Below are 26,419 nucleotides of genomic sequence, written 5' to 3'. Positions count from 1 at the left end.
CAGCAGTACAACCACTTACCCTGGAACAGACGCACCTCAAATAAACGCACCTCAAACAAACAGGTTGCGTAGCACCGCCTAGGCCACTCTGGACTGAAGGTGTGCGCAGACCTCTGTGTAGCAGTCCAGCAAATGTCAAGCACGGGAACAGCAGAGAGAAACGCTGTCGTTGCTGCAATGGCTCTGGTGGAATGGGCTCTTGGCCGGCCTGGAAGAGGTTGGTTGGCAAGACAATGACAGTGCATGATGCAGCCGCAGAGCCACCTCGATATGGAAGACTTCAACAGTGCCTTTCCTGTGATTCACAGGTCCAAAATGTACAAAGAGTTGAGACGTCCTCCGAAAATCCTTTGGGCAAGTCACATAGAACTTCAAGGCACAAGTAACGTCCTACGTAGGCAACGACCACTCAGCGGGTAAAGGAGGATTCGGAAAGAAGACTGGAAGCACTAAGGGTTCGTTGATATAAAATTCAGAGGAAACCTTTGGCATAAAGGTGGGGTGAGTCCAAAGCACCACCCTCGTAGCGTGGAAGGACAAGGAAGGGCGCTTGCAGGAAAGAGCCTGAATCTCCATGACCCACCTGGCCGAGGTGATGGCCCCTAGGAAAGCGGTCTTCCACGAGAGAAACTTTAGCAGGGCCTGATGCAATGGTTCGAATTGAGGTCCCATGAGTTTAGTAAGAACGATATTGAGCTCCCAAGCCGGGTCAGGTGCCTTCACCGGCGGCAATGTCCTAAAGAGGCCTTTCAGAAACTCCTTGACAAGTCTGAGACCACAGCGATGGCCTGCCCGGTGACAGCGTGTACCGGAAAATAGCTGCCAGATGCACCTTGATGGAGGTGTGGGCCAAACTGGCCTTTGCTAAAGACAACAGGTATGGCAGGGGCTGTGATGCGCAGAGGTGTAATCTTTTGCGCCCAACACCACACAGTGAAGCGTTTCCATTTGTGGCCATAACACACTAGTGTAGAGGACACTCCAGCCTTGGCCAGGACCTTCCTACATTCTAGAGGAATGTCAATGCCTAAACTCTAGGGCTGCAGGAGCCAAGTCGTGAGGTTCGGTGATGCTGGGTCGTGGTGCAGTATCGTTCCGTCTTCTCTGGAGAGGAGGTCGGGAAGAGGAGGCAGCCGGATAGCCGGTGCTATCGCCATGCAAAGCAGTTCTGGGTACCAGATTTGGCAGGGCTACGCCGGGGCGAGGATTATCATCTTGCCGCAACAGGGTTTGAGTGTGATGATCAAACATAGCAGCAGAGGGATTGGAGGGAACGCGTACAGTGAGAGGCCCACGTATGTGAACAAAAATGCATCTCCCAGGCTCCACGGCGGGGGAACATGCTGGCGAAATACTGGCACTTAAGAGTTTGCTGCTGTTGCACAGCAGTCGATCCGGGCCGGCCCCACATGCTGAAGAGATGTGATGTATGTGCCTGCTGGAGTTCCCATTCATGGCAGGATTGCAGCTCCTTGCTGAGGGAGTCCGGAATGGTGTTTGATGCATGCCAGAAGCATGGCCCAGTGCCACAGGGCCTGCACCTCCAGGTAGAGAGCAGGGGAGCAGGTCCCGCCAGGCTTCCGGATGTAAATCATGGTGGTGTTGCCCGTGAAGATTCTCACCACGCGCCCTCACAGAAAAGGTAGGAAAGACTCGAGGGCCCAAAACACAGGCCGCAGCTCCAGAGCTTTCTCCTCCGAAAGCCAGAGGCCTCTGGCGTGGGGCTGTCCGGTGTGAGCCCCGCATCCATCCAGAGAGGCATCCGTGGTTACTGTATCCTGGAACAAGGGAACCTGGGATGGTGCTCCCTATGTAAACTGCTTGCATACTCTCCACCACTGAACGGCTTGTCTGAAGACTTGGTTGAGGGCAAATCTGCCTGTCCACTTGCCTGTGATCTGGTGCCACCTAGCATCTAGAAACTCTTGCAGAGGTCTCATCTGCAGTCTGCAAAATGTAACCAGGTGAATGCAGGACGACATCATGCCCAGCAGTGACTTGACGGCGCGCACCGCTGTGAATTGAGCCGTAGCTAGGCGATGCACCTTCCCAAACATAGCTGCCACTCTCTCCTCTGAGGAGAACGCCAGAGATTCCACCGTGTTGAGGTGGGTGCCCAGAAACAGAACGTTCTATCATGGTGCCACGCAGGACTTCGATAGTTGATGGATAATACGAGCACCATCAGAAGGCGTATGTCTCCCTAGTGTGCTGCACCACCAGGGCCTGCGAGGGGGACCGGATGAGCCAGTTGTCCAGGTACAGATAAGCGTGAATGCCCTTGAGACACAGGTGCGCTGTCACAAGGGCCAGGCAATTTGTGAATACCCTTGGCGCCGATATCAGGCCAAAGGGCAGAGCCTTGAACTGATGGTGATGTCCCAGAACCACAAAGCACACAAACGTCCGATGCTTTGGATGTATGCGGATGTGGAAGTAGGCATCCTCTAGGTCCAACGTCACTAGGAAATCCCATTCTTCCAGCTGCTGCAACGTGACCATCTTGAACTTTTGGGAGTTCAGGTACTTTTTGAGGCGTAAGTGTAGGATTGGACGCCACCCCCCTGACTTCTTCCGGACCAGAAAGTATCTGGAGTATACTCCGGAGGTGCAGCAGGACATGTTCTTTTGCCCCATTTCTTGACATGGCCTGCACTTCTCGTAGCAGCTGGGCCATGTGCAGCTCCTTCCTTGCCAGAGGGGGAATGCAAGGCCACCTGTGTTCGAATTCCAGGGTGTACCCTTGACAAATTATGTCCAGCACCACTTGTCAGTGGTGATGTTTTTCCACTCATTGACAAAGTGTGTCAGACGGTCCCCCCCACCAGGCCAGCCAGGCTTGCTTGGGCGTTTGTTTCCTAGCTTGTGGACGACATCGACGCTGTGCCCCTCTGCCGAATTCCTGCAACCGGCCCCTGTATGTCTCTTAGGAGGTGGGGTGGGAGGGGTGACGGTATGAGGCAGATGCGTAGCCCCTAGATGATCTGCTGAACTTCCCTGTAGGGGATCGAAAGGACGAAGATCATCGTTGTTGCAAGTTCCCCAGCGATCTTGTTGTTTCAGTGTCCGTCTTTATAGCTTGTAGTATTTCATCCACTTTGCCAAAGCGGCTATCCCAATCGAAGGACATTTCCACCACCTTGGATTGGACATCTGGTCTAAAATGTGTGGCCTTTAGCCAGCCTTGACATCGAGAATGCTGCTGTTTCCCATTTGGCAAAAGCCTGAGTCTGCAACATCCAAATCCACTGTGATGGGGTGGTCTGAGGCCACCTCGCCCTCCTGAAACAGGGCTAAAACCTGTCTTTTTTTATCACCAGCTTGAATCTCAACTCCCTGTCATAACCGGCCAGGATGGCCAGGGCATTAGTGGCTTTCACCGTTGAGGCAGCACTATAGTTGATATACTTGCCCATTGCATCCAGCTTTTTCCCGTCCTGGTCAGGGGGAACCATGTATTTGGAGGACGGGTTTGCTGACCGTTTACTGGCAGCGGCTGAAACCAGAGTCCTGGGACGGCTGTGATCTGAGGAATTTAGGGGCAGAGCCAGGCACCCTGTACTTTTAATCAAGTGTGTCCGTTTTGTTGGTGTAGAGCTTGGGGTCTTCATGAGTGCTAGGCCTTCTTCCCAAACATCGTCCAGCAGAGAAATGGATGTTATGGTCTTCGTGGGTGATGTACGTCTCTGGTAAAGAAATCCCTCCCTTTTCTTTTCCTCAGGCACTAAGTTGAAGAGGGTAGATGCCCTTGAAAGCATGAATTGGAAGGAACCCACCTCGTCAGGAGACAATGCTCAGGGAGGATCGTTGGCACCCAGTGGTTCTCCATCCGGTGGCACAAAGTCATCAAACTCATCTGTCTCCGTAGTGCCTGTATCCGTTCCAGTGTCCGTATGGAGTGGATCCACCACCGGTACAGCCAGAGAGGAGGGTGGTGTTGGCCGCCTCAGTGTCAGAGGGCGCTTTGGACCCACAGGGCAGAGTCTGTGCCGTAGTCTTGGTGGGCTGTACCTGAGGGGTACCAACCAGAGCCATTGGGGGCGGGAGCCGCGGTTATATTTCTGACACCAAAGTGTGCAGTGTAGTTAGAATATCCAGAGACATGTCTCTAGGGACTGGTTGAGGAACAATTGGGGATGGCACTGATGGAGGGCTAGTGCACGTTGGCAGTGGTCGATGGCCGGTCATGCCCCGCTAGGGATACTCCCCCCCCCCTGGTCCGAGCAGCAGCATTCCTGCAAGGACTCTTTGTCCGAACTTGTGTAGATCACCATTACAGGATCCCTTGCTACCTACTTTAGCCCCACCATAGGCCTGGGGAGAAAATCTGTTTGTGGCAACGTCCTTTTGATCTTGCTACCTTTTTTGGGAATTAAAAAATGACGGGCCTTCACAGACTGAGTAGTCATGGGCCGGGGAGGCAGTGTAATCCTTGAAGATTTTGCGGTTGATATTGCTGTGGCCCTCAAAGGAACGGTCGTCAAGGGAGCTGAAGTAGCAGCCGTCAACGGGATTCCGGTCGTGGCCTTAGTAGACAATGGTCTCGCCGACAGGTGTCTCTTCTTGTGAGACGCTGATGCCGCTGGCGAGGTCTTGGACATAGGTGTCGACGAGGACCTTGGAGCGCCCTTCTTGCGAATGTCTTTTCTTGGCCTATCCTTCGAAGAAGAGCCATGTCTGGAAGAGAGGTTCAGTCTCTCAGGTGACACACCACCCACCGGCAGGCTTACCATGGACAGGGAAAGAGAAGGGGAGCGGGAGTGCTCCGAACTGGTACTTAGCCTTTCGGTGGACATGCAAGACTGAGTTTGGCGTATTCAGGGAGAATCTCTCTGCGCCCTGAATAAGTTCCTTTGATTCATTAAGTTAGTCAAGTTGTGACCTTTGTCGTAGATGAGGCGTCTTTGGAGTTGGCCCCTTACTCCAAGAAATTGGTAGATAAACAAAAAATGACACTTCTCAACATGCGCCATTCAGTTTTTTTTGCAATTATGTTCTTCGGTTTACACGCGTTTCGGCCAATGGGCCTTTTTCAAAACCGGACATGAAACCAATAGTAGGTGACTTTGTTTCTTGCAATTGAGTGACGTAATTTCCAAAGAAATGTTGATTCCTTGTTAACCCTTTTGTTATTCCCAATGGTGCATAACTTTATTTCTTGCAATTGGGTAAGGTGGTGTTCATCAACATTTCTATGGAAATTACCTCACTCAATTGCAAGAAACAAAGTCACCTTTCTGTGGACATCCTGCAAAGGAACATCCTTGGCTTATCTCGACCTCTTCCACGAGGCAGAACGCTCCGAAGGTCGTCCAGACCTGGCCACCATGGGTGGGGCTTAGGGAAACAGTAGTCATTGGATGGGTGCAGTATGACCCAGACTTCAGTGATTGGTTAATGGGTGAAAGGCAGTTTTCAAGCTTTCAAAGTAAGAATGCTGATTCCTGGCCTGACAGACTATTCATGAGCATGCGTATCCGTGCCAGACCCCATGCTGGAGAAAGATACGTTTTTATCGTTTTGTGGACCTGTAAATAGGACTCTGCTATCCTGATCTCCCGTTGCAAGCTGTTCCATAATATGGGTCTAAATACAGAAAATCTACAATCGCTGCTAGATACAGAAGAGATTGGGATAGCCAAGAGCAGCTTGTTCCCCGATCCGGGTTACTTGGCAGAGACTTAACTTCTCAGCCAGGTATGCAGGGGCTAAGTTATTCACACATTCATATATCATGCATCCAATCTGAAACTTAATCCTACCCTGCACAGCTAACCAGTGGATGGACCGGCACAAACCAGAGATGGGTGAGGACTTACTCCATACACCAATCTGACAGCTGCGTTTTGTTGCTTCTGCATTCGATGTATTTGTTTGACTGGGGCCCTGGCTAGCAGGCTGTTACAGTAATCCAATTGTGAATTTGCCAGGGCTCCCACCACGGCTGCATGGTCTTTCTCTGGAACAAAAGAGAGGGTGTCCCGTAAAAGACGCAAAGTGAAGAAAACTGCCTGCACTTCGGTCCCAATTTGACCTTCGCTACTAAGGTCATTCTGCCATATGCAACCAAGATTTTTGGTCCTAGGAATATACTTCAATTCAGATCCTAGGAAAAAGGTAGGAGGAGATCTATCCCTGCCAAGCAGGTGTTTTAGTCCAAATAGCACAACCTCCATTTTGTTTGGGTTAAGTTGGATCCAATTGGTAGACATCCAGCTACTAACTCCTCTATATTGCCCATCCTAATATACACCTGTGTGTCATCTGCATATGATTGAAAACAAATCTTGTGTTTCTGCAAGATGTCCATTAAAGGAAGCAAATAGAAATTAAAAAGCTACTGCGACAGGGCGGACTCTTGGGGAACTCCACAATCCTGAGGAAGAGAGTCTGAAAAAAAGCCTCCAGACCTCACTTGTTGCTGCTCTGTGGGGAATGAGGTAAACCATTTGATTGTATTAACAGAACATTTTCCGACCTCCCTCCATCGATTGATAAGAATGCAGTGATCCACTGTTTCGGATGCTGCAGAAAGGTCTAACATTATGAGTAATTAAACCTCGCCTTGGTCTGCCACTCGCAGAAGTTCATCCCAAACTGCCAACAATGCAGTTTCTGTCCCAGACTGCATAGGATCTAGAAGTTACTCTTTTTCAACATGTTCCTTCAATTACACCATAACAATTTTCTCGAAAATGTTACGAGGCCATGGCAGACCTGCAACCGTGCGATAGTTCTGCAGGTTGTCTGGATCAAGGTTTGATTTCATCAAAAGGGGCTAAATGATGGACTTCTTCAAATCTAGGTGAACTACACCTTAAGCCAAAGAGGCACAGACAAAGCAAGTTATAAATTGGACCGTTATCTGCTGGCAGACGTTTTGCAGTGCATGCAGGTAAGACAAACAGTGAGTCATTGGTGGGGTTAAGAGCACTTAGCAGCACCAAATGGTTTATTCTGAAACAGATTTTAAAATCAAAAGACAAAGTGCCAGGAATAGGATTGGGCATCCCCAAAATGTCCTGATCCGCATTGCTGGCTTCTGGATCCAAATCCAGTTTATCAAGAGCAATATGTCCTTGAATTATTTTAAATTTATATTCGCCTGTTAAAATGAGGATTCTCTAATCTATAAAGTAATATTAGGCTGCACAAAATTGGAGATTATAGAATAATTCTCTGGAATGTTTTTTGCTGCATCAATCTTTTTAGTTGTAAAATCTTATTTGGCAACAAAAATCACTGTTTTGGACTCTTTTAAACCCACCTTGACATTTGTATCCCAGTCAGAGGTGCTATTCTTTTCTCCACATGCTTTCCATGGCTCTATAGTCTTTCTTAAATTCAGTCAAACTTAGTGCGAACCATGTTTTGGGGACTTCCGATGTTTTTGACTCAAGGGTGCAGCTGTAGAACAGATATTGTCCATGATAGATGTACCTTGCTCAAAAAGTGTATCACATCTACGCTAGGAATCAATGGAGGCTAAATCTCTCCTCAGCTCAAGTCCTGACCTTTTTCCTAACTCTTTGGGTTTACGAAACAATTACATACTTTTAGCACTAAAGGCTTGCTCTTTATTCTTATTCTCCGTTACAGAAAACACCCTTAAAAAATAATCGGTCCATGATACTGGCAATGTGTTAGTCACCGAGATTCCTTTGACTCTAGCTATCGCCACATTTAAGAGCAATGGCCATGTACATGAGATGGTGTCACTACTAAAGGTATCAGATCATGGGTGTCCAGAATCTCCCAGAGTCTTTTAGCATCTGTACCGGATCGATCCTCCAACCGGATATTGAGATCACCTAAGCACAGGAAGTCATTATATTTAATGCCTATAGTCATAAAATGGAGATGCAGCTTTTCCAGAAAAGAAAGAGCGGGGCCCAGAGGCATATATCCAAGCAATATTCTCAATGTGCTGCTACTCTGTGAGATCCATAGAACCAAGTGGCCAATCTGTATTATCCTCCCACTTTAGAGGGTCAACATTGGAGATTTTTACCCGTGATCAATAGATCACCGCAATCCCTCCACTTCTCTTAATAAGATGATTAATATATTGAACTAAATCTCCTTCTGGGAGTAAATCATGCAGTAAGCCATGGGAGGTGTCATTAAACCATGTCTCCGTTATGAAACAAAATGTCCAAGTCATATTCCTCAATCAGATCATGTATTTCTGAGGCATGAGCTACCTCTGATCTAACATTCAGCAGAACAGCTTCTAATGAAGCACAAGATGGCGACCTAGCAGTGCTGGTATGAAAGCCATGGTCCAATTTAATCCCCGTTTTACGAATTTTATCGAGTGCGTGGAGTGAAAGAAATCCAGAATTCTCTCAACACTTGCAGCATATCACCACCATACATAGTCCCACTCATGCTGCAAAAAGTACTTACCTACAATATGTAAAAGAATAAAAACAGAACATACCAATCAGTAGAATAGACTTTCATATAACATGCAGGTCCAGCACCGCAGGGGCAGAGTCTCACGCCAACAGTCGCACCAGCCGCAAACAAGCCCGATGTGGGCCAGTTAAGGTCTGTGTAGCCTACGAAAGGCATCATCCCTGTGCGCACCACGTGTTCCCCTGGTTAGTGAAGTTCACATGCTACGTGCTTTCGACCAAACAGTTAAACACTCAACCCACCTCCACCAGTCAAGGAGGGCTAAATAAGCAGTGAAACAGGTAAACATGCATAGTAGGCAATGTCCGCACACAGTAAAATGAGCAAAGTGTTTTTGTAAATACAAAATGGAAATAAAGACTTTTTTTTAAAAAGAGCCATTTACATTTTTTTTAAAAGCCTGTCCCACAACCAATAGCCTCAGCCTGAACAGACCAAGAATCAATTTTCCCTCCATTTTAAAGTGATGTTCAACCACCCAGCTTTTGAGCTCCCTCAAGTTGATCACAGGTCTTGCCTTGCCTGCACACTACGAACATATTGCTAATAAATTCTGGGAGGCTTGCGTTGCTAGTCGCTATGGCGTTCTTCCGTAGATCAAATTGGATCTCGTCTTCTCGGGTCAAACCGAAGTGTGCATGAACCCTGATCTAAACTGGGGCGCTCATGAATTCTAAACACAACCTTGAAGCCATCTGTATCCCCCAGGCATCCCCCGATACCTTTTGCCAATTTTTCTGTCCTTCCTCCTACTGCTTATTGTCTGTAGTGGCCTCTCGTTCCTCTCCCCTTTGCTGGGAAAAACAGGTCAGGTTGCCTGCTCTCCCAGTATTGGGCTCTGCTATTCAAAGATCTTCTCTGTACAGTAACACAACAGACCTCTGCCGGACCATTTTCCCTCTGCGCCCCAAAAGATTCTGCAGGGAAAAAGTCTTCCGATTGACATCTGCACTGTATCTAGGGCAGTAAAGTTGTTCACAAACTGATTCATCTCCTTGGCGAAGGCCCTGCGCCACTTAGCCCACCTCTTAAGAAGCCGAATCTCCTAGTTTGTCATCCATCTTCAGCAGTAGGCTCCCCCTTTCTGTGGAAAGAGCACAGTTGAAGCTACGTAAGAGACTGCACCTGGATGCGGTTAATTCCACTCAGCCTGCGCATTAAAAAATGCATCAAATCAAACCTACCGCTCTCAGAGCCCAGTTCACTAAACCTTCAGCATCAACAGCCTCTACAGTGTGCATCTTGCTCTCTGCGCTGCATCCAGTATCTTTGTGAGGGGCTCTGCCAGCTTCTAAAATAGGCGCATTCAGGAAAAAAAAAATCACAGACAAAAGGTTAGCATCAGAAATCCTTGGAGGTGAGATGCAAGGACCAATATGAACAGCTTGGAGTGGGTAGTGAATAATATACGATTACTGGAAGGGGTACCTACTCCGGAGGACTGGTGAATTCATGACTGTCAAGTGAATAATATATGGCATGAATAGGAGAGGGACAGTGAAGGGTGCGTGTACATATATAGCAGAGAATATGATCCTATTCCAACAGAGGTGTGTCCTTGACTAAGTCATTCCGAGTTGACACTTAGTGAAGCCTTGGGATTAACGTATGGAAGTTCTTCTTACACACAGGAGTGATGGGAGTAAAACCAGGTACAGGTTTCAACAAGACCTGGAACATACAGACTTGGTAAACAAGTGTGTGAGAGTAAAGAACAGGATAGAGGTAAAACAGGGCCTAAAGTAGTAGGTAGAACATAGCCTTTACTGGATGCGGCACCCACTGCAAATTAGATTCTTTGGTTTAGAACTTCCTTTTCCCTTCCAGCCTGGATTTTTCTAAACCCTCTGTGGAGAGTGGCTCTGTACTCTCATTTAAGAGTTCTTAAGACTACTATTGCATGGGAGTGCCAAAAGGTGGATGTATTCTCCCAGTTAATAAGGTGACTAGGCGTGAGGAGGTTGACTTTGTGTAAAAAGTTTCAAGCATGTGGAATCATTCTGCGTAGCTGCTGAGTTCCTTTTAGACCCACTCCTCCAGACACCTAAAATTGGGAACGCCTCTGTCCCACTCCAATATACTGAGGGGTCACATGACTATACCCCGTTGCTTTGTGTACAATTGGTGGCAGGTGGGGAGCAGGAGGATATAGCCAAATGATTCTGGTCTCCATGATCTGTGGGCTGTGGCAGCCTGAACCCGTTCTGACAAGCATTTGCAGGAAGGGTGCGATTTGAGCTGCCCAACGAGTGTAGCTTGGTGCATCATAGGAGACTGGGATAGCCAGTCCAGCAAGCCATCTCACATGGGGATAAAAGACAACCCCTTAACGCACTCGACTTGTCTTGCAGCTGGGACACAAATCTGCACACCTAGAAGGCTTGCTGCCCGAGGAAGGGGACGGATGCTGTGCACTAGCACCTCAAGAAAACTGGATGCCAAAGCTTTGCTTCTCCAGTGACCAAGAGATAACCAACAGCACCGCTCCGTCCAGCTGTCACCGCCGGCTCCAAGGGATAACCTCACAGGACTAATGGTCCAGTCACCCTGAAGCTCTTGCCCGTGCGTTTGCCTGTCACAGAAGTGGGCGTGCAGTGCTCCTCTGCAACTGTTGGACCAGATCCTACTCACCTGTGGACAGCTAGCAAGTTCCCTTGTTCCATTTCCCTCCTCTGTAGCTTCAGGCACTTGTGATGCCCATTGTGGCCCAACAGGGTGGCCAAAACCGGAACCTTAAGACTGAGGATGCTGGGCCCTCTCCAATGTGTACCCAAGGACGAATCTTGAATAACCTTTCTTCCCTGGGATCTCCCGACTGCGTCCCCATTGTTGAAATCCTGCTCCTGAGCCCTTTGGCATCAAAGGAGCCAAGCATCTTTGGGGAGTTCCAACTTGCGCAACACCTGACACCTACTTCCAGAAATTCTGGCTTGGAACAGTAGCTGTGTTGGCAGCGAATACCAAAACTTTTATTCTGCCAAGGGCCGGCTGGTCACCTTTGCACCGGTGCCCCAGGGCTGAAGCCTTTGTGGGTCTCTGGAGAAACGTAGCTCTGGACCCTCTTTGGAAACATGCACCACACCTTCACTGTGAGCAGCTCATCTGTCTTACTCTGTGGCACTGCTGGGGCTCCACTCTATGGATCTAAAGGTATGCCATCCTTTTGATCAGACTGGAACATTAAGACTGCCAATTTGGGAGGGGGACTCCAAGCAGCAAACATGGTGGCCACTCCTGTAAGATTTTGAGGGGTGCGCTCTTCACATAGCGCGGATCCTGAATTCAATCCATCAGAATATGATCTACAACCATGCTGGCGCCTGGTGAACCAGATGTTCCCTCCATTTCTCTCAAAGTGGTTGCAGTTGGTCTCAAATGGAGCCCGAGGCCCAGAGCATACAGGTGTAGGAGGCCAGGGCCTAACAGACGCCCGGTGTCAAGGCACTGCATCGCAGCTGGGCTCAGGCAAGCAGGGGAAGTGGGGTGGGGGGTGCAGGGGTGGCGGCAGCCCAGAGACGGGTCGGCCCTCTCCACCCACGTCAATGGATCCAACGGCCCCTCGTCAAGAGACGCCAACCACAACTACAGTGGCCAAGGCTCCTCCCTGTTCTTGTGCTGGAAGCTTGGACTCACTCTTGACCGCAGCAGTACTCACAGCATCCTGCATACTCCGTGCTGGCACTGGCGGACTGGACCTGGCTGAGCTCTATGGGCATGTGGCACCCCCCCTTTGGACAGCATGTGGAGCTGCATCTATCTTCCCATACACAGACACTGCGGAAGCTGGCGTACGTGGCAGCAGCCTACCAAGGTGAAACAGTTCTGCATCCATACATGTAGTGATGAGAGAACCTTGCAGAGTGTAATGGCGCACAATCACCCTGGAATTCCGGATATGCTGGGGTGTCCCTAATGAGTAGTTTACACTTTCATGGAGAAGAGTTCCCATGTCCAATATAGAGGCAAAACTAGCCTAAAGGACTTTGATTCTCCAGACCACAGGGACCCCCGGACTGCCCACCCCAACTCCCAAGCTATGAGCCTCCTTAATCCAGAACAACATGTCCAAGCAGAACAAAAGCAGAACCTCCTCGGACATCATCTTTATAGCCGCGACAGCGGATAAGGTGAACAAGCGTTAACACCCAGTTTACTTGTTTTATCCGTAAGGTTCTCCTATGCTATGATCAATATATTGTCGAAATATATGATAACCCCAATGCCTCTCTTCGTAAGAACTGTTGCTATAGGCCTCAGGAACTTAATAAATTATCAGGGGGGGGGGGGGGGCAAGGACAGACCGGAGGTAGGCTCCTGAATTGCCATGACCGGGAGGATAGCTCAGCGGCAACGTGCTCGCCTTGGAAGCAAGATGACACAGAGCAACACAGGTTCGATCCCCGGGTCCATGCTTAGAAACCTCTGGGTATTAATAGCGTTATAAATAACCTATCATATCATGACCGACAGGTAGTCAGGTCCAAGGTACAGATTCACACACTACCTCCGGGAGATCTTCTCTTGAACATGCCAGCTACAAACATGACCGCCAAATCCTATTGCAAGTTTGAACAAAATTAAATTCACTCCACAATGGCAGAACTCTATCATAAGCACGACAATGTTTAAGCAAGTCTCAGGGTTGGAATCGACGACCTGGAAAATCTATTTGCATGTTAGAACCTGCAGGAATTAACCACGAGGGTTCAATCCCTGGAAGCCTCCAACAAACAGCTACTCACAAAACAGGAGGACATGGAAAACCAGCACAGAGAAAACATTTGCGACAGAGGACTAGCATTCAGTAAGATTGAGCTCACTTTTTTTAATCAAAGAAAACTTTAAACACATTAAGTCATGCATACATATTCTATATACAAACACCCATAACATGTTACAAACAATAAACACACCCGGCACAATTACATGAAACATACAGTAATACCACAATCCAAACAGCTATCAAATCCCTTCAGAGGACATTTTTCAAATCTTAAAATGTAATCAATACATTTTAAAACTCCACGTGTTGTATATAAATATCTCACAAACAAAGCCCCCAGCTACCTTAACAATGCTATAAAGAAAAAAACAACTAACAGAGCACTCAGATCAAACAACAAGGCACTACTAGAAATTCTGCGTCACAAAAGCACCAACGCAGGAGGGAGTAGTTTCAGAGTCCTGGCCCCTACCCTTTGGAACTCCCTACCACTCAGAATTAAAAATGAGGAAACCATTGCTAGTTTAAAAAAAAAAATCACTGAAAACATGTTTGTTTAACCAATACTGATTGACTAGGCCATACCACCCTCATCTACCCAATACAGATTCACTTTAACTAAATGATTATCCATGAACTATGTAGGGCCTCACTGGGAAGTAGGTTTGTTTACTACATTTGTAATTTCAGCGTTTTTAGAGCCATCTGGCCAACTGTTATTCTAACTGCTTTACTGCAACATTGTACACGAAAATTAAGAAGCGGTCTGTAACCTCGCCGTGATAGCCAAGGGTCTGGGCTTTTAACAAATGAAATACATAAATTACTGCCAACGTTAAGGCAACTGATTTCCCTTCTACCATCTTTACCAAAAAAACTCCCGATCCAAATGCCTGTAGTGTTCTATACAAGGATACAAATATTTATATCTGATCTGTGATATTTGCGGGCAACTTAATAGCAGGTGTTCCAGTGTTTCTACTGCAGATTTAGCTGCACAGAATCTGCAATAGCTGCACGATCTTTCTATCACATTTCTAGTTCCTTCAATCTCCCGTTTAGGGAGTAGGTTCATACGAAAACACAAACCTCATTTTTCATCCTGGTCTGGGAATCTCTTAATATATGGTTCTGGGACCGCAAGAGGCTTTGGAATTTTTGTAAAATTACAAAATAGAACATATTTACCAGCCGCCTCATTCATACGTATCCAGTCCCTTTCCTTCACTGCTTTTAGCTTTAATGGCTCATCATTCAATGACTAAATTGATCTATCCAAACTCGCTAAATTGGCTAGAATTCCATTCACCCATCTGTAAAATGTGGTGAGGATTTATTTACCAATAGTGTGTGTAAATTAGAGAAAAGGAAATTATCTTGAGGGATCCTGATATTTCTGAAGAAATGCAAAATGTTCCACTCAAAACTAGCTTTCATGGCCAAAAGACCAAGCTCATGAAGTATTATAGGGGTTGGTACACCATTAGGGAGGTCCAAGAGCTTTTCTCAAATTTGACCCTGCAACAGGGTCCAATTCGGCTCACAGTGGAGGGCAAACATATCTACATCGTGCAAAAGGGCCAGCAGCACCTTAGACTTGTAATATGTCACACTAGGGAGTAACGGAAATGTCCCCAATTCGGATGCGATCCTCTTCATTTGAGCAGCGTAAATACCCAATGTTTTCTTCATCGCCTCCAAGTATGCCATTTTATTGGGACATGCATAGATAGTAAAGCCAAGATAGACATACCCATCGATCTGCTCAATAGCCACACCCTTTAATTTCCAGGTAAATTACCATTTCCTATTTCTAGACCCACACACCATAACCTTTGATTTTTGCCAATTTATTTCCAGGCTATGTGCATCCCCTAAATGACATTAACACATTTAATGATCGCTGCAGAACTATAGGGGTTTGGTGCATAGTTATTAAGTCATCTGCATTGAGAAGATAATGACATTTCACAGACCCTAAATTCGGCAGAAAAGAAGAGGCCCCAGCCAACCACGTTCCCTGATCTGAAAGGTATAAATTAAATGGGGCTGGAGCCAAGACACAGCCTTGTCGGACCCCACAGTTTGTCATTGCCGGTTTTGTTAATCTCCCCCTACCATCAAGGCAGATTTGCACCTTGTTATTTTCGTGTAGTGTCATAATTTATATCAAAGACTGCGGGATTCCCCAGGTGTTCAATTTCACCTATGGAGTGCCTCTCACCACTCCATCGAAAGCCGATGATAAATCTATGTATGCTACACAGGGCGTTTTTTATTTTCAGCTCTTTTAACATTCATTAACATATTCTAAATAAAGCCATTCATCTGGGTCCCCAGACCCTTCGGAAACCCTGATGGGCATTGATCAAAATGGCCTGCATCCCTTCTCCAGTCATTCAGAGCTTCGAGAAATATCAAGGTAAAAATGTTACTGCAAGAATCAAGTAGGGCGATAGGTTGATAGTTCTTCGGAAAGAGCCTATCGCCTTTCTTGTAAATGGGTACCAAAATGGCAACCTTCCATGATTCCGGGATCTTCTTGCAGACAAAGATGTTACGGAACAAGATAAACAAAATATCCATCCATAGAGCTGCATCAGCCCATATTACATAATTAGAAAGCTCATCTGGTCCTGCAGCTCTGAAAGGCTTAGCTGCAATAGTTAACTGTTCTAGATGTACTATATCCAGATCAAGTTGGGCCAGATATATGGGCCCCAAAACATAATGATCCTCTCCTTCTTTAGAGGCATAAACCTTAGCTATATATTCTATCTATACATCCTCCGAAATACCATTCCCTTGCACAAATTCCTGTCGGTCTGGGTTGTCATTTAGTAATTTCCAAAACTCTATCCTTGTCCCTCAGAATCTGTAGAATCCTCTCCCTCTTGCATAAAGAGACATCCTTTTTGAAATTTCACCTAGCTCTTAAAAGTTTTCCTACATTTCTTTGCCTTCACCCAGTACTCAGAAATTGCTGACCCCTTTTTCAAATCACAAAGTGTCTTCCTCAACTCCCTCTTCTTGGCTTAAATAACACCATCAAAAATATGGTGCAGCCCCCTTTTACATGAAAACACCAATTCCTTTATCCCTAGATCACAGATTTCCCCTCTTATAAAGTGATTGAAATTACATAAAGACAACGATTCCTACACACACCTATCCGTCTACGAATTAAGAACCCTAAATGTAGTGTTGAATATAGCAACTGAACAGGGGCACCATATCAGACGGTTGCTGGAATTGTTCACCAGTAAGTTTGAAAAGTTGGAGAGTTTCACATCCACAACCATCAGATTGACGGCATAGCCCACCAGCAAATGATCACTATTAAAGGTCTTATGAATGTTAGTCAATAGCAAGGTCCAGTAGAGTTCAATAGATTAATATATCATCCAAGGTGGATGAGGCATTCAGGGCATACCACGTTTTGTCGAGCATCTTACCACCCCCAAAACACAGCAGTCAGATAGTGGAGATCCCAATCTTTCATCATTACCATCCATCTATCCGCATTACACTCCTTAACCCCCTTCTTACCCAGCCTATAATAAAAAAAAAAAAAAAAACTCCTCACAACCATCCCTGCAATAACAATTCAAATCTCCCAATAGAATAATTTTGGGGGCATTTCCCTCACTCAACCAGTTATAAAAAAGGGTCTGCAACACAGACAAAATCATTCTCATACGGCACCAGATGGTTCCAGTACAAATCAATCAATAGGAAGGCATTTTTCCGAGCCCCCCAATTTTACTTCAGGGAAATCAAAGTAGTAAAAACACCCAGGTGCTCCGAATGAATCCTTGTACTGGACCACCCCATGTCTCACCTAAATGCTGTTAATAAGCCTCCTACAGGTCTTTCCCTAGGCTCCTCTGAGGCCACCTGGCAAAAAACCTAGTAACCATCTAGTGCCGGGATATCCATCATCCATGTTTCCTGTAGTTTAATTACATTAAAAAAAGACTTTAATAAACTCATAGCCCCACCATTCCTTAGCAAATGCTTGGAACCTCTGGTATTCCATGTTGCAATTTTTAACTGGGATGCCTATGGGCTAAATCTCGCACCTCTTTTCGGCAGCACGGAAGTCATTGTTAATCATTATCTTTTACACCATCAGAATTCCGTTCCTTATGTATCATTACTTTCCTATTTGTACCGGGACCACCCATAGGATCCCACCCCTGAGGCCTAGTAAAGTTATCCCTCATCATTTTGCCTCCCAACTGGGGTGACCATCTGAACTTATCAAAGCCCATAAATCTTAAAGCATCCGCTTCACTCCATAAGTCATAAATACTTTCCTTTTTAATATGTAATATGAAGATATCAGTCCTGGTGGCTACTGGGAGCTCAACCAGGGCATTGTCTCTAGTGTAAACAATCGTAAGAGATAGCACACTGGCAAACACATCCACAAGATTTGCTCTATTCAGAATCAGGGAGTCGTTTGATTTGAAAACATGTTCCAAAACCAGGAGACCAAAACTTATTGTTCACAGACCACGCAGAAAACTTTTTTAAAAAATTTTTTATTATTTGTTATAGCTGGTAAACCATCTTTTCAAATATTACATACATTTTCATAAAACATGATGAATACATCTATACTTGGGAGTTGCTTAAACCTATTTGTACAGAATTACAACAACAGAATATATATACATAGTTTCTCGCAACTTGCATTTCACATGTCGGTCACTTTTCACTTTTATCCAATTTATTCAGATTTGGTTTCAGGAAAAATTAGATTTAAAAATTGTACAATTACAATCTGTATAGTTATTCTCGGATTAGAGAATAGAAGATTCCATACTTGTGTGCAGTCTGTGGTACTCTTAACAAGCAATTTTTCCCCAAAACATTTCACTCTTATATCATATAATGCAGTGCACTCAACCATAAGATGTTGCAGCGTTTCTTTTTGCTCCTTATTTTGACAATGTCGACAGAAATTCTGTTCCTTTGATATAACTTTTCTTCTAAACAAGATCTCATTTGTTTCGTACTGATTTCATCTAAATCTTAGATATTTCTGTCGGCATGCATGTGATTTTCTGCAGATATTCAGATATAACTCCATATCTTTTGGTACCAAATGCATCAGAGTTGAAGTCTTTGAGTTTTGTACAAAGTTCCATATTCCTGATCCAGTCAGCTTGATGAATTTTATTTTTTGCACGATCAGGATTTGTCAGAAGAAGGTCAATCGATACCGAGGCATCGGATGCCACATTTAAAGTGTGACTTCTCCACTTTGTTGATATGCCATTTTTTGCTGTTAATAAATTTTGGGCCAATACATTTAGAAAGGTAGGTTTCTCTAACCCCTCCAGCATTTTTCGTAGAAGGGCACACTGCTTCCATAATGCATGAGCATACAGAGACACCAATCCCAGTTCAAATCTTAATATAGCCAGTGGTGTTCCAGGCGAAAGTGATAATGCACCTTTCCAATATCTAGCTTCTACACTGTCCCAAAACCTATGGTTTTGCGGCACCAGGGCCTCAACTCCGTATAGCACAATTGGTATTACCTTGGACTTATAGAAGGACACAATATGTTTCAATGTGAACTTCCCATATTTTCTTAGGAGAATTTTTGATTGAGATATCAAGGCACTCAATTTAACTCTAATTTCGATGGTCATAGTGCTTAGAGTTTTCTTGTGCTCAATATACACTCCAAGATATTTATATTTCACAACTTCAGTCAATACACAGCTTTGAAGGGACCATTTTGGGTGATATTTTTTCGATATGTTGGTATTACAAACTAATATTTGGGATTTAGCTGTGTTGATCACAAGATTGTTTGCCATTGCGTATAAACCTAATTGGTTTAGCATATTTTGCAAGCCAATGGGTGTACGAGACAGTAATACCAAATCGTCTGCATATAATAAATAGGCCACCTTTTGGGATCCTATGTGGGGCGCATCTACTACACAGTTCATTAGGACAGGACCAAAATCGAGAATAAAGAAGTTAAAGAGGAACGATGCGAGAGCACATCCCTGTTTAACCCCTCTATGTGTAGAGATGGCTGGTGATAATTTCCCTTCCATGTTTAGTTTGACTCGCATAGATGTGGTCGTATGTAGAAACATCACTAGATTTACTAGCGATGTTGGACACTGATGTTGTCTGAGTTTAGCTAGGAGCATAGCTCTATCTATATAGTCAAAGGCAGATTTGAAATCAATAAACCCCAAATATAGTGGGAGTCGGCTATCAACTTGCTCAGATTGTATCATTGTTAGGGCTAGGATGTTTGGTATCGTGCCCATGCCTTTTACAAAACCAGACTGGAAAGGGTCCCTTAGGCAGTTTTTATCCACCCACTCATTAAGCTCTTTTAATATAATTCTACTAAATATCTTGGCAGAAGCATCCAATAAAGAAATTGGGCGATAGCTCATCGGTAGTTGACAGTCACCTTTTTTGTAAATCGGAACTGTGATTGCTTCCGTCCACGTTTTGGGTAATTTCTGATGTTTATTTATAGCAGAGAATATTTTATAGAGAATGGAACTCCAAACTTCGGGATGTTTTTTCATCACGAAATTTGAGATCCCGTCAGGGCCCACAGCACGTGAATTGCTTGCGGTCATAAATAGTTGTTTTATTTCCTTCTGATCAAAACGGAGCCAGAACCTCAGCTCATCTCGAGAAATTAGTTTAGGGACCGTGCTTAAAGGTAATGCATATAATAGTTGGAAATGTTCTATCCACTGATGTACCTCAACTGCTGTTGTTTGTAGATCTAATTGGCGGACATGGTTTGCTTGGTTTAATATGGCCCACATTTTTGATATATTTTTACCAGCTAAAGTTCACAGCATAATAGCTCCATCTTTCTGGTTAAGTGAGGCTCGATGTCCTTTTAGCCAGTTATAATTCAAGCACACTTTTTTGATGAGAACCATTCTGACAGAGAGAGGATGCCTTGTTAGACTTCTCAATTCGGCACGATATGCTCTCTTCCTGATGAATATTGATCTATCAAAAATATGAATATGCCTTTCTCCTTGTGAGTTCGAAGTTTTTTGTTGACTATAAATTTGGATGACATTACTATATGTTAAACCTATGTCAGATGTTTGCCAATTGTTTAAGTTGTTTGAATCATATAGAATTTGATTAAAGTGCAACAGGGCATTCTCCGTCCATCATAGGCGGTTCTTCCCACCATTTACCACAAAACATCCACCTTTCGCTGTCTTTGGTTTGTTATCAATAGCTTCTGCCATTACTTGCCACCTAGCGCACAACATATTATGGTCACTTGCCACAGTTGGTGACACACAAAAAGAGCACATCACTGTCCATAGTGCAGGGTTTGCATAAATAAAATCAATTGTATAGACGGAATTTCCTCTCTTCGAGGTCGGTGCGGGTGGAATATCTGTCTTAAACGCTCCATTCAAAACTTGCAAGTTTCTAAGGCCAACCATAGAATTCCACTGCAGTAGCCTTTCACTCTTTTGCACACCATTTGTTGCCAAGCAGTTCATATTCAAGTCTCCCGCTAAAATGAAATACTCAATGCTTTCATCAGCAGCGACTATATCAAATAATTTGTTAAGATCCCTAAAGAAACACTCAGGTGAGATGGCTACTGGGTTCCAGTATATATTCAAAATCACGTATACATCACCATTGATCACCGCCCTTACAAGTAACATATGCGCATTTGGCATTGCCCACAGATTTGATGAGGATCCTGGTTCATCTTTCAAGGCCACCAGGAGACCCGCTAAGGCTCTACCTACTACAGGCTTCCGAGCTGGGTTCAGATGTATCTGGTATCCTGACCAGACTATAGGACTTAATAACCAGGTCTCTTGGAGTAGAATCACATCAAATTTACCTAATCCACTCTCATCATTATTCAAAAGGTGTTTCAATCCCCGCGAGTTGCAACTGACCAAAACAAGAGGAATATAGTTTGGCGAGCTAGATAGCTAGTTCGAGTTTGTATTACAATTACAAACACAAGAATTCCTCTCTTGTGATCGTTGCTTTGTTTCTTGATCATTCAACGTTGTAGTTTTCACCTTTGCCATAGATTCCATGGCACTTGGCACATCTGGTTCTATTGCACTATCCATTTCTATACTGAGCAAGAAGCCCAGATCAAACAGAGAGTTTTTGGCCTGCCATACCAGATTGCGAATTACTTTGGATTGCATCCACACCTGCACTGCGTTTAAATTTTGATTGGATGTGAATTCGACCAGAGTCAAATCTGCAGATGTAATATCTTCTAATGATGGAATATCAGAAAATATTGCTAAGATTGCTCTACGGTTCAAATCATATTGAATACATGGAGCTGGCCTACATTTTAGAATCATGGAACACAAGGCCGATCGAGCGATAGCTTTTTCAATTCCCGTGGTGTCCTGTATTTTTACTCGCTTGCCAGATGCCACATTACTCCTGTTTTTCATATTCGGAGCCAATTCCCCTAGAGCATCTTTGATGAGTGATATTACTTCTTTAGTCAATTTAGAAGTAGCTACATGAGTAATCACCCTTGGAGGGTCAGTTTCCACACTTACCGGGGCAGTAACAGATGTTATAACTCCTGGATTCATAGAGACAGACCCCCCAGTCTCAATTTCCTTCGGGACTTCTTTCACGATCCCCACAGATTTTTCGTCACTAACAATAGATCTACAATGCAAAGTGGTTGAAACTGATCCTACGAGTGGAGGAATAAAATGTCCTTGCATATAGGCATCTACTGCCTTCCGTATTTCAGATCTGTGGGCCCTTACACCCTCCCTTCTGTCAGGGGTTGTGTCCACACTTTCACTGAGGTTACTTGTTCTAATTACAGGTACTGTGTCTTGCTGTTGTAACCTCCGCGGCTCAGTCTGCGAAATTTCTTTTACCAAGGCATCTAATGGTGAGTATGGTTGAGCTCTAACTTTCTTGGATACACTAGGGATCTCATTTGGCTCAGAATCGTTCGTTGCTAAAAGTTTTTTTTGTGCAGAGTGTTTTTTCAAAAAAATTGGGGCAATCTTCATGTTCGATTTTGTTATGACCGCAGACCCACCTTCATTCAATGTTGATTTAGTGACCGTCTTTGATCTAGCTTTCAGAAAAATGGGAGCCAAAGTAATTCCCTTCTTTAGATTTGGTAGTACTTGGACCCCATCTAGTTTGTCTAGACACTTTTCTGTTTGTGATCCCTTTGAAAACATACTTTGATTCACCTCATTTCTAATAGTGCAAGATTTTTTATTTGGCTTCGTGAATGACTTGTGGAGGTCTTCCTTGATTATATTTCTTCTTTGCACCCCCTTCCTTTACCTGTGGTCTATCCGGAGATGGCAGTTCAATAATTTCCTGATCGTCCTCTGCCACTGATGGATGTGAGGTTCCAATTTTCTTCAAGAATAAGTTGGTTGCAGAGTTATTTTGTTTTACTCGCTGTTGGTTCTTTGGCTTTTTCTCCAGATTTTTTTTCATTTGAGATCTTTTTTCTTTGATTCTTTTTGCCCGTCTTGCTTCCCTCTTTCGGATTTTTTTTTTCTTTTTTCCCACCTTGGTGTGTTCTTATGGCGACTGGCTTCTTCCATTACTCCCTCTTGGGAATCCAGCTGAATCTCAATGTTTGCCAATGGTGGTTTCTCCACTGAGACCACGTCAAAAAGATCGTCTTTCAGATTCGCCAGTCTCATAAATTCTTCTAGGGTTGACGCTGAAAGAGATGTATCATTCCCATGTAGAGGGACTGCCTCTTTAAGCTCTAGTGTCACCTGTTCTTGCAAATTCATATTATGTATTTGCAATTGAGCTAGCAGGGCTTTGTTTACAGCTCTGTCGTCCTCTTCTGATTTATGGATGTCTGCAATGGACCTCTGGATTGCTGAAATGTCCAGCCCTTGTTTGATAGACTCCAACTGCATCGACTGTAATTTTGGCAACACACTTGAATTTACAGCATTACAACAGCCCACTATGGAGCCGTCCAATACAGCCACCTCTTTTGTCAATTCAATCATGGATCCAGATTGGATTTGTACTTCGGTTTTCAGAAGCTCGAAAACAGAAACCAGCGAATTCAACACATAACTAAGCGCAGTTAATGTATCAACATTCGCCTCAGTCCCCTCAGCCAAGATTGCCTCCTGAGCTTCACTTGGGTCGATGACAATTGATGTTTCCATCGGTGGATCGTCCTGCCCCAAACTGATAGATTCTGGATTGTTTTCTATGCCTGACAGATTCAGATGGCTCAAAATGGGGATACTTGTGTCCAGAGTAAGTGGGGGAATCATAGTTTCATCAGGCTGTCTATCGTCTCTTAAGGGACTTGAGGATGTGATAGTATCTCTATGGATTACTTTTTCATGTATCACTTTATTTACCCCAAAATGTTCCTCTATTTTTTTCTGAATTTTAGTTGTTGTTGTAGTATATTCAAGTCCCTTTTTCCAGTTGTCAACTAGGGTGGATTCAGAGACAAGGCCCCAATACATCTCACCGGCTTAGAAACACACGGGGGACAAGAGTCAGCATGCACTAGTGCTTGGGTTTGCAACCCTGACACCCCCACCTCCATGGTTTGACCCTCACTATGATCTTTTATGGAGCCTCTAGCACCATTACTTGGCAGGCATTTTGTCATTTTCGACTCCTCCCATTCCGGGGCTCTAGGATCATCATGTAGTGAGCTACTCCTTAATTTCATTGGTCCGTTAATTCTTATATATATACCAGAAAAGAAATGGGGGGAGGTAGAAGGCTGTGGGTAGTGAATGGTATGGGAGGGGGAAATATAATAGGAGGGTAGAGTGAAAGGAATTTAAGGGAATGGAGGATAGGAATAAGGGGTGGTGCTCAGAATTCGTGCAGCCCAAGGATTATGCACCAACAGGCACTACACGTATTACTCCCTCTTCCCCCTCTCTTATCAGATCTCCTTGTTCACGAAGAAAAAAAAAAGTTAGTTTTTATGTATTTCCCAACAAGTGTTACTGTAGACAAAGGTAATGGGTCCAGCTCTTCTTGTTTCCCACGTGAGATTAGAATGCATGGGAGCCGAGCGTGGAAGTCGAGCGGCTCAAAGGCTAATAGCCCGCAGTCACCGCCCAGCGCTCTTCCTGCTTCTCACGCATAGGTGCAGTGCACGTTGCAGCTGAGCTGAGAGGCTCAAAGGCTAATAGCCCTCAATCGCCGCCCAGCGCTCTTCCTGCTTCGCACGCGTGGGTGCAGTGCACGTTGGAGCTGAGCGGCTCAAAGGCTAATAGCCCGCAGTCGCCCCCAGCGCTCCTCCTGCTTCCCACGCGTAGGTGCAGTGCACGTTGGAGCCGAGTTGCTCAAAGGGTAGGAGCCCACAGTCACCGCACGGAGCTCCTGTTACTCCCCACACACGCTGCTTCTAATAACCGTAGTGATCGTACGGATCGCAGGAGTTGTATTAGATTATTGTTAAACTTGCTCTTAACGTTCCAAAGTTTTCGCCGCGATTACAGCAGCGTTGTCAAGGAGTTCAGTTTCTCTCAGTTCAAATAGTCCCTAGCAAATGTCAATGTAGTGGCTACAATTCTGTTCAATGCCGATTTACCTGGTAGCATGAAAGGTGGATCACGGTTCCCCGCTTAGCCTTAGCCGACTGCACAGACTTTAATGACTGCTTCCACTTGCACTCTGCTTCGCGGTCCTGGGAGTTTTTAACTCCTTCACCTCCAGTAGTGGTAGACAGCGAGGTAGGACTCCCCAACAGATTTTTGCACAGGATTCAGCCCGAAAAGATTGGAGACTGCAATGACTGCTTCCACTTGCACACCACTTCGCTTCGCGGTCCTGGGAGTTTTTAACTCCTTCACCTCCAGTAGTGGTAGACAGCGAGGTAGGACTCCCCAACAGATTTTTGCACAGGATTCAGCCCGAAAAGATTGGAGACTGCAATGACTGCTTCTACTTGCACACCACTTCGCGAAAACAACTCTGAACTAACTGTGTGGGTCTTCTCATTTTTATCCAATGTCGAAAATTGCTCACGCTTTCCTCACCGGTGGAGCCACCACTTAATGTATTACCAGAGGGGTTGCCAACAGAGGCCATACTTACACACTCTGTCAGGAGCAGGTAGGGAGTGTATAGGGGCTTCTTCCAGGATTTTCTGGACTATCACCCCCTGCCCAGATGTAACCTGCCCCGAAGTTCCACTTCCTATTGAGAAATGTTAATATGGATCCCTGCCGGCCCGTTCCAAATGCCAAATTTGCTGCAGTACCAGCCTTTTTTCGATGACTCCTTCCCATTTACTCTCTTCAGCAGACCTGTCCCAACCTCCAGGACTAAGATGTAACCTGTGCCTACAGAGTCATCTTGTAATGACATTGCTTGTGTTCTCTGCCTTCGCAAAGATTTCTGAGAACCACTATTTTTCACAACTTTATTTGACTTCATATTTTTTGTCTTTTTTGGCAACCGCTCTTTTAAAATTATTTTTAGCTATTTCTGCAAGAGAGCTCCCTCATTTGAGGACCCAGATGGGTTCTCCCTTCTTCAGCACCAAGCTCTACGCTTGCGTCCTCATGGTGCTCCTCTTGTTCCTCCATACACACCGAAGATGTAACAGAAATTATTTGGCACAGTCCTGCAAGGAGGCGGTCTCTGACTGATCCTCACATAGGTCAATAGCAACAATAGGTGGTAATTTGCCCAGTCTCTCCGCCCCCCCCCTCATCCCACATCTCCCTCCTTTGAACAAGGGACAGAGACAGACAATGCTGAAAGGGTGAAGACGAGACACCCCTCCCAGTGGCGGGTGGGGGTTGGATCAGCATTCAGCTCCCAGTCACAAGCGTTGGAGCCATATACACTGAGCCACAGCAAGGAGTTTCCAAAGATACGATACAACCCTCAAGACATTTGGCCCTTAGGTCCTTCACTACTGACCTCACCTCGCTTACTTCCTCATCAAGAATATTCATATCCTTGGTCCCATAGTTTTAAAATATGGGCCAAAACTGCAGATGGCTGAGTTTCTTCCATGTGAACGGCTTGTTTTTCACTAGATAGTCCTATTGAAGCAGGGATAGTGGTCTTGCGTACAAACACATCCAACGGAGTAGAGCAGCCCTCTCCATTCGGCAAAGAACTGGTGTTAACACCCTGTGACATCACATCTGTCCCGAATAAATCGGGGGAGGCCTCAAAGTGGGAGAAGTAGTGAGCCCAAGTCACTTCACCCATGCCGGAAAAAGGAGTAAATAAATGGGACCTTAAGTC

The sequence above is a fragment of the Ambystoma mexicanum genome, chromosome 3p (genome assembly GCF_040938575.1).
Source record: "Ambystoma mexicanum isolate Mex_15411 chromosome 3p, UKY_AmexF1_1, whole genome shotgun sequence".
Lineage (NCBI taxonomy): Eukaryota > Metazoa > Chordata > Amphibia > Caudata > Ambystomatidae > Ambystoma > Ambystoma mexicanum.
Note: the sequence above shows the minus strand (reverse complement) of the source record.